Below are 7722 nucleotides of genomic sequence, written 5' to 3' on the forward strand. Positions count from 1 at the left end.
ACCCATGCAATTAAAAGTTTGCAGGATCAGGCTCTGTATAACAATAAAAAAAACACAAAGCAGGAGAAAAATAATTTCCCAAATGCATTAAAGCTTTAATAGTGAAAGGATTTAAAGAATGCTCTGTTCTTGGTCAAACTTGTTATCATAGTAATTTAAATGAATGAATTAAGGTTCTTCAGTATGTTATTCTGTACTTAAATTCTACCTTGTCTCCTTACAAGATTTTTATCAAGTGATTCTTGGCAGTTGAGCTCAGACTAGTTTTAACAGAATTGCATGGCATTTTATTTTATATACTTGATTTCAATTAACAATTACAGTTGCAGATGGTTTGATAGCATTTGTGTAGAAGACTCTTTAAATCCATAATAGATGTGCAGTATGACTTATAGCAATCCTGTCTCCCAATTCCTTTACACTTTAGCACCCACTGCTCCTATGAATCAGTGTAGCCATGTATTTCAGCCCTGACTTCTTATGTCAGCGCTCTGGGTCCCAGCATCTCAGCTATAGCCCTGCACAGCATCAGAATTCCTTCTGGAGTGTGTTTACTTGCCTGCCAACCTCCTGAGCTGCATTCGCCTCTCCGTTCCATCTCCTTTGCAGTGCTCTGGCAGCACAAAAGGCTGAAATCCGGCTGTAACTAGTCAGATAAGAATTGTATTACTCGGAAGGACCTCTCAGCTGGTGGATCCTGCTCAACGGGCTTCCTACCTTTTCACCGGTTGTGTCAAGGATGTGGTGGAGCACAGCTCCGCCCTGTCAATTCTCAACTGGCACCTGGTCCCTTATGGAATCTATGCCAATGAAGCATCTTAGAACAGCCCCAGCTGCTCTAGTTTATCCCTGGGCCAAAGCAGCCTCCAGCTCCCTGATGCCCTTCTCCCACCGCCCCGTCTTCTTGTGCCAGTCAGAACTCTGTACAGAAGAGCATCCAGCTCACTGCTTTTGAGGAGATACCATGGAAGAGACAACTCGAAGCAAAATAATGAACCGATCGCCTTCAGTGTGTGATTATATTTGTCCAATAGCAAGTAGATTTGGCGACACCATGATCGAGCCTTCATACTGTGGTGGATGGAATGAAGCTGAGATGATATTGATACTTTACCATGGTCACTCTGTAGTTCTGTGCAATAGATTGTTTATGAAACCTGCAGTAAACAACGTAAGCAGAAAAATATTTTCCTTGGAGGGGTTGGGGTAGCAATTGGATTTCTTAGATTGTAAACTCTTAGGGACAGGGACTGTATTTTTATAATATGTGGTCATACAGTGCCTAATACAATGAGGATCCAATACTTATTGGAGTATCTTGATGCTATTGTAATGTAAATATAAAATACCACCACCACAGTAAGCACACACTCCTCCTGCCAAAATTTTGCATTAATCTTATGGTTGTCTCAGGACTATCTCAACATATGTTCTTAGATCAGTATTCTCAAAGCAAGACCCCACAGAAGTTGCACATCAAAACAGAGGGACAGTAATTAAAGCCACCACTCAAAAGAATGACAGACAAATAGAGCTAGGAAAGCGATAGCAAAACAGAGCCAATATAGGGATGGTTTTTCCTGGGTCAAACGTCCAATGCAGCGTGCAGACTGAATTTCACGTTGGACTCTTCAGCTCTAACCTTTACCTCTGCATGTATGTGGTTAGAAAATGAAGGTTTATTTATGGAACATTTCAATTATTCAGCAAAAAATAAAAGATGGAATATTTCCGTTGAAAATGTTAATATTTCTATTTGAAAATGCTACCATAGTGCCTCAGGGGGCTGTAATTTGGTTGCCTCGTACTCTGATGATCCTTTTCAGGCTGGGCTCCTTGATCACGCTACATCTTTCAGCATGCAGCACAGTCTCGCCTCATGATGAGGTGAGGTGGTTGCTAGGGACTCCCAAGATTCAAAAAGGCATCATGGAAAATGTAGTTTCTCTGGGCAGCCCAGCCCATAGAGGAGAATGGGGTTGTGAAGAAGCCAAACTACAACTCCCAGGAAGCATGTCGGGACAACCACATAAAGGAAAAAAAAAGTCAGATATTTGTTTTTTATGGAAAGCAGGAAACGTTGGCCCCCAAAAAGTAATTTATTCAAAAATAAAGTGTTTGACAGAAAATTTAGACAGAATTTTTTCAACCCGTGCTAATGAAAGGGCTCTCCCATTCAAACTTGCAAGGAATCCCCACCAGGCATACAGCCAGTCTAATTAGCTCTTATGCCAACCCATTTGCAGTCCTTGGCACTGGGCCATTGTTATGAGTGTCAGGATGGAGTGCTTCTGCATACTTTATATTCTCAGCTAGCACACCGAGGCTTGGGGGTAGGGTTAACAACCCTCCAGGATTGTCCTGGAGTCTCCAGGAATTAAAGACGAACCTTTAGGTAAAGGTTATGTCATGTGATGAAACCTCCAGGAATAGAGCCAACCAAAATTGGCAACCCTACTTGGGGGACATAGCCATGTAGACTATATAACAATACCCCCCAGGTTGGTCTAAACTACACTAGGCTGGTGGAGAAATGAACTCAAACACAACCAGATCTTGGGTGGTTCTTTCTTCTCTCTCCCAAATCTACTCCCCATTGATATCCACCTCCGCAGATAACCTGTATTTATTTACAGTTTGTCCTGTCCTTGGAACAATTAGTTTTGATGATCTTGGATAATGGATAATTTAGTTCTACTAACCAACACAGACTTCAAAAACTGTGTCACGAATGCAGCCTGTCATCTAGTGCATGGATACTTTTTGAATGTGCAGATTAGGAAGGGGGAGGTTTATTTCTTATGCTACGTACCATCCAAAAAGTATTCCAACATTGATTCCAAGCCTTTGTTTTCCTCAGTATGAATTGCCTCTAGGGTTCTGTTAACATTTATAAACTATTGTTTTAATTTTTTTGGCTCTAGCAAAACATTAAGATTAACTCATTCCGGGGGGGAAAGTGTTTATGCTTCAGACTTATATTGTTGCCGTGTGTCACAGTTATTTAGGGTAGTTCAGTTGCAGAGCTTTATTCTATATCATCTAATATTTCTGTAAACTAGCGAAAAGTATTCCCCTGCCTTTTATTGTTCTTATATCACAGTACTACTCTGTGGATAGAATTTCCCCTCTTTCTTTACCCAAATGTCTCCTTACTAAAGATGCCTGATAGTGTCTCCTTTTTTAAAATGTACAGTGCCATGACTACTGGTAGTAGCTCACTGAAACTATTTTTTCCTGCTGTGCCCTTACTGGGAAAAAGGCCCCAAATGCACAAATACAGAATGGAGGATAACTGGCTTGACAGCTGCACTGGTGAGAAGGATCTGGGAGTTGTGGGGGAATCACAGCATCAACATGAGAGTCAACAATGCAATGCTGTTGCAAGAAAAGCAAGTGAAATTTTGGGTTGAATTAACAGAGGCATAGCATGCAACTCACTGGAGGGGATAGTAACGCTCTACTCGGCACTAATTAGACCTCAGATGGAGTATAATGTATAGAGAGCATGCAGAGAAACTGGGAAAGGATCCAGAGGCAAGCGACAAAGATGATCAAAGGGATGGAATGCAGCCATATGAGCAAAGGCTGAAGGAACTGGGTATGTTTAGTTTGGGAAAAGAGGGGATTAAGCGGGGTGGGGACGGGGCATCATAGCAATCTTCAAATACATGAGAGGCTGCCATAAGAAAGATGGAGAAAAACTGTTCTCTCTTGCCATAGAGGGCAGGACCAGAGGCAGCTGCTTAGGGAATTCATGGAAGCTCCTTCACTGGAGGTTTTCAAAAAGAGTCTGGATAGCTATCTGTCTTGGATGGTTTAAACACAATAAATCCTGCATCTTGGCAGAGGTTAGACTAGATGACCCTTGCGGACATCCATGCAATAGGGAGATTTCGTAGGACCAAGTGGTCACAAAAAAGGCTGGGGCTAATCCCCCTGCAACAGTCTTGTCAACCAAACTATTGGAAATTGAATGCAGGATGGTGCATTCCAAAGACACGTCTTAAATGGTAAGCTAACGTGTTATTTCCACGAAAGCAAAGTAAGCAGTCCTGACCTATTTTGCCTAATAGATGGGCAATGGTCTACTTACAAGAGTAGAGTATCTGGGACTCAGATGCATTCAATCCAAGATGATAATCTGTTTTAGTCAAATGAGCACTATAATTAGATATTATAATCAGGCAAAACCAGCAGCATTACTGCGTAGAGAACTCATCACCTTTGGTGCCAAAGAGTCTTCTTCCTAGTTTGTAGAAGAGATCTGATCCAGCAGCTCATTGAAAAGATAGGCTAACTCATGAATATATCAGTCCCCTAACATATTCAATACAATTCACTTACTGTGATCATACAACGATGTTAAAACGTGCACTAACCTAAACCACATGAATAACAAACACCAAACAAAATCTAAATTGTGCATTTCAAACACTGAAGTGGAAATAACTTTTTAAAGACAATGACTGCACCGCACCTTAAAGGGGGAGGTGATGAAACAGCATGATGAGGATATTGTCCAACTTGCCAAGGGAAAGGGAACAGTGCTTTTCAGATGTGGGGGGGAGAGGTCAGAAGCTGCAGCAAAAGGGGCATGGGGGTCAGCGTGGTGATGATGACTCATCCCCTGGGGCCGAAAGGTCAGAGAGATTGAAAAGGAGCAAGCCCAGGCATAAGAAGCCTTTTTTTCCCCATGAAACAGGTGAGGCACCAACCACCCTCCCTCCCCTTGAGGTGGCAAACTACCAGGTTTGGTCAGGAGCTGCTGTGGGCTTCGTGCTAGCTGATCCTTTTTAGGGGGATCCGGGAAGGAATTTCCGCTCCCCCCACCACATGCGCCTAGGTGGAGTGTTTCCCCACCACCACCTTTCCCACAGTGGGTTCAGGAAGGGCTTTGTTATGGTGAGGAGTGAAGGGAGTCAGGTTGTATATCACAACTCATTATGTAAGGGTGGGCGGATGTCCAGTGCAGGTACTCCATAGGGAAGGGATACATGGCCTGTTAAAGGACTTAAAAAGGAGGTACTGGTTAAAGGAATGGAATGAGGAGAGGGGCTCCTATGAATGGTGCGGCAGGGAGCCCAATCCCCCTTTCTTATAGCCCACCTTAACACTCATATAAGGGGGTGGATGGTAATGTCCCAGCAATAGGTTGTCTGGGGGATCTGGATGGAAAAAGACGGGGGCTGGTGGAAGCCCCCTGGGTAGTTATTGAATGAACATGGAGTTACCTGCACTGTACACTTTTATCTGCCCGGTAGTCCCAGACATCTAATAATAAAGTTGCAGTCTGATTAAAACCGTATCATGTGTCTCCTGTCCTCCTTTCAGTATAGCCGGACAAACAAACATTCTCAAAGAACCTGATCCTTTTGCCATGGATATCAGTGGAAGTTTGGCCTTAAATCTTTCAGCTTCTGTCAAACAAATATCAGGTGCTACTAGTTTACTTCTGCAAGCTTCTTTAAAAGAGCAATGTAGCATTTTACTCATGTTTAAGCTAGATAACGAGAAAGAAAGGTAATGTATGATATATCTTCAATTTGATAACTGAGGATAAAGAAAATTTACACCCAGTTAAATGATTAGGACTACGATCTTGTTCAGTGTCTCTTTTTTATTAAGCTATCCCAATATCCCTGTCAATTTATCTGACTCAAAATAGTGTTCATTAACTATTAGAACATGCTTCCTTCTGAAAGATGGAGAAGCATAATGTACCAGTAATCTACTCCTTGGATATAGAATATTATAATTGTTTTACAGTATAACAGCTGGCAGAGTAATTTTATGAATGACTGATTTACATCAAACACTTCAAGCAATGCTTAAGAAAATTGCGACACCTTTTGGGGATGTCCAGAACTCACCCTGTTACTCTTTGCCCCAGCATAAAAAAGATCTGCTGGTGGTAGCCTGAGTGACAGCTCCTTGCCACTCCAGTTTGTTAGCTGGCCCCATAGATTTCTCAGGACTCCATCAGTCCTAACTTTGCCTTGCAGGAGATCCCTTGGTACACTTCATCTCCCGAGCTCTCCAGAAGTCTCTCCCTGCATCATCCAGCCAGTCACTGGATGTTTACAGAAAGTACCAAGTAAATCCACTGTCTCCAAATGACTAGTAGATACACTAGCCTCTTAGCTCAGCTGAGGATGCATACTTTAATATTACAGCACTGAGATGAACTTACATTAAAGCCATGAAAAAGTTTATTGCTGAAGAACAGAGATCTAACTGATACTAAGCAAAGATAACAGTCACAAACAAAGCAAAAGTATCATGTTTTTTAGTGACTAAAGCTTAACTTAACAGGCTACCATCCTTGACTAAGATAAGCCTCGTACCTAAAGCAACTTTCAGCATCACCCCACCACCTCCTCGTGGCAGAAGATCATTTTTCAAAGATACAAAGAGTACTGTCCTCTTAGGCCCCCAAGTGATGGATAACAAGATGCCACTTTGCTTCTCTTTATATTCCCCAAAGTACATTGTCTTTGTCTCAAGAGTCAGGATGACCCCCTGGGGTCAAGACTCCAGGGTGTCCTCCAGTGTGCCGATATCATGCTGTTTCCTCATCCTCCTGGGAACTGGTGTTTAACACAGATGCAAATTTGCTGCCCATTGTCTCTGGCATCATCATGCTCACTCTACATTACAGACAGGGAGATCACTCTTGTCTGGAAGAAAACCTGTTTTTCCTCTTTGGTTACAGACTTTAAAGCGTAATCTCAGTAAGCATCCATAAGTCCTCATATGATGTTAATACTTACATTTCACAATGATACTAGTGTGCCACTGGCTTTCATTTGATATCTCACACAATATTCTTTAGAGACAAATATTATGACAGCAGTGTGCTAGGTGTAGTGAGTTTGTCAGGCACAATAGGAGTGACCGTCATGTTCTTTGACTGTGAACCCTTGCCAGTGGGCACTGAAGAGCTCTTAGGGTCATAAAGCATCAATCGAAAGCATTTCATTAAGGAACTATTCAATAGAAAATATTGATAGACAAGTTTGATTTCTTATTGTGGTTTAATAAGTCACAGAAGAAACCCATTTTTCTCTTGTAAAATGTGTACAATTTTTACACTCTTAGGTTAAACTAGCTGATCCTAATTCTCAATTACGATGCATCTTGTACTGGTTCAGAATAATGGACAATTGAGCCTTATATTTAGCATTATGTTCTTCCATAGTAGATAAATATCCTTCTGACAGTGTGGAGTAGGTTAAAGCAGAAACTACGAAAAATAAGTGCTCAATAAAATGTTTAATGTCTATAAGCAGTATCAAGGGATCATAGGAATGTATTAACTACTTCAACAGTAAGTCAGATCCAGCCATGGATCTGGAAAATGTAACTACCAATACAATAAAAAGCACATTGGGTTTATTTTATTTTAATTTAGGGCCTAATGTTAAGTCACTGACCTACCACGGAACAGATGAGGGAGAATATTTTGAGATTTGTCCCAGAAATAAAGAAACATCTATACTAACTGTGTGATGATCACACTGTGAATATTTACAATGCCCAGTGTCCACTCCTACAAAACAAACAGATCAAGATTCAAGGCCTGGTGCTGATCTCACACTGGTTTTACATCTTGTAACATCACTGTGTGATAAACTCAGGACAGACGGCTGGGCTGGGCTGGGCTGGGCTGGGCGTGTGTGTGTGTGTGTGTGTGTGTGTGTGTGTGTGTGTGTGTGTGTG

This window comes from Terrapene carolina, unplaced genomic scaffold (assembly GCF_002925995.2).
Source record: "Terrapene carolina triunguis isolate 2854851 unplaced genomic scaffold, T_m_triunguis-2.0 Scaffold35098, whole genome shotgun sequence".
NCBI classification, from domain to species: Eukaryota; Metazoa; Chordata; order Testudines; family Emydidae; genus Terrapene; species Terrapene triunguis.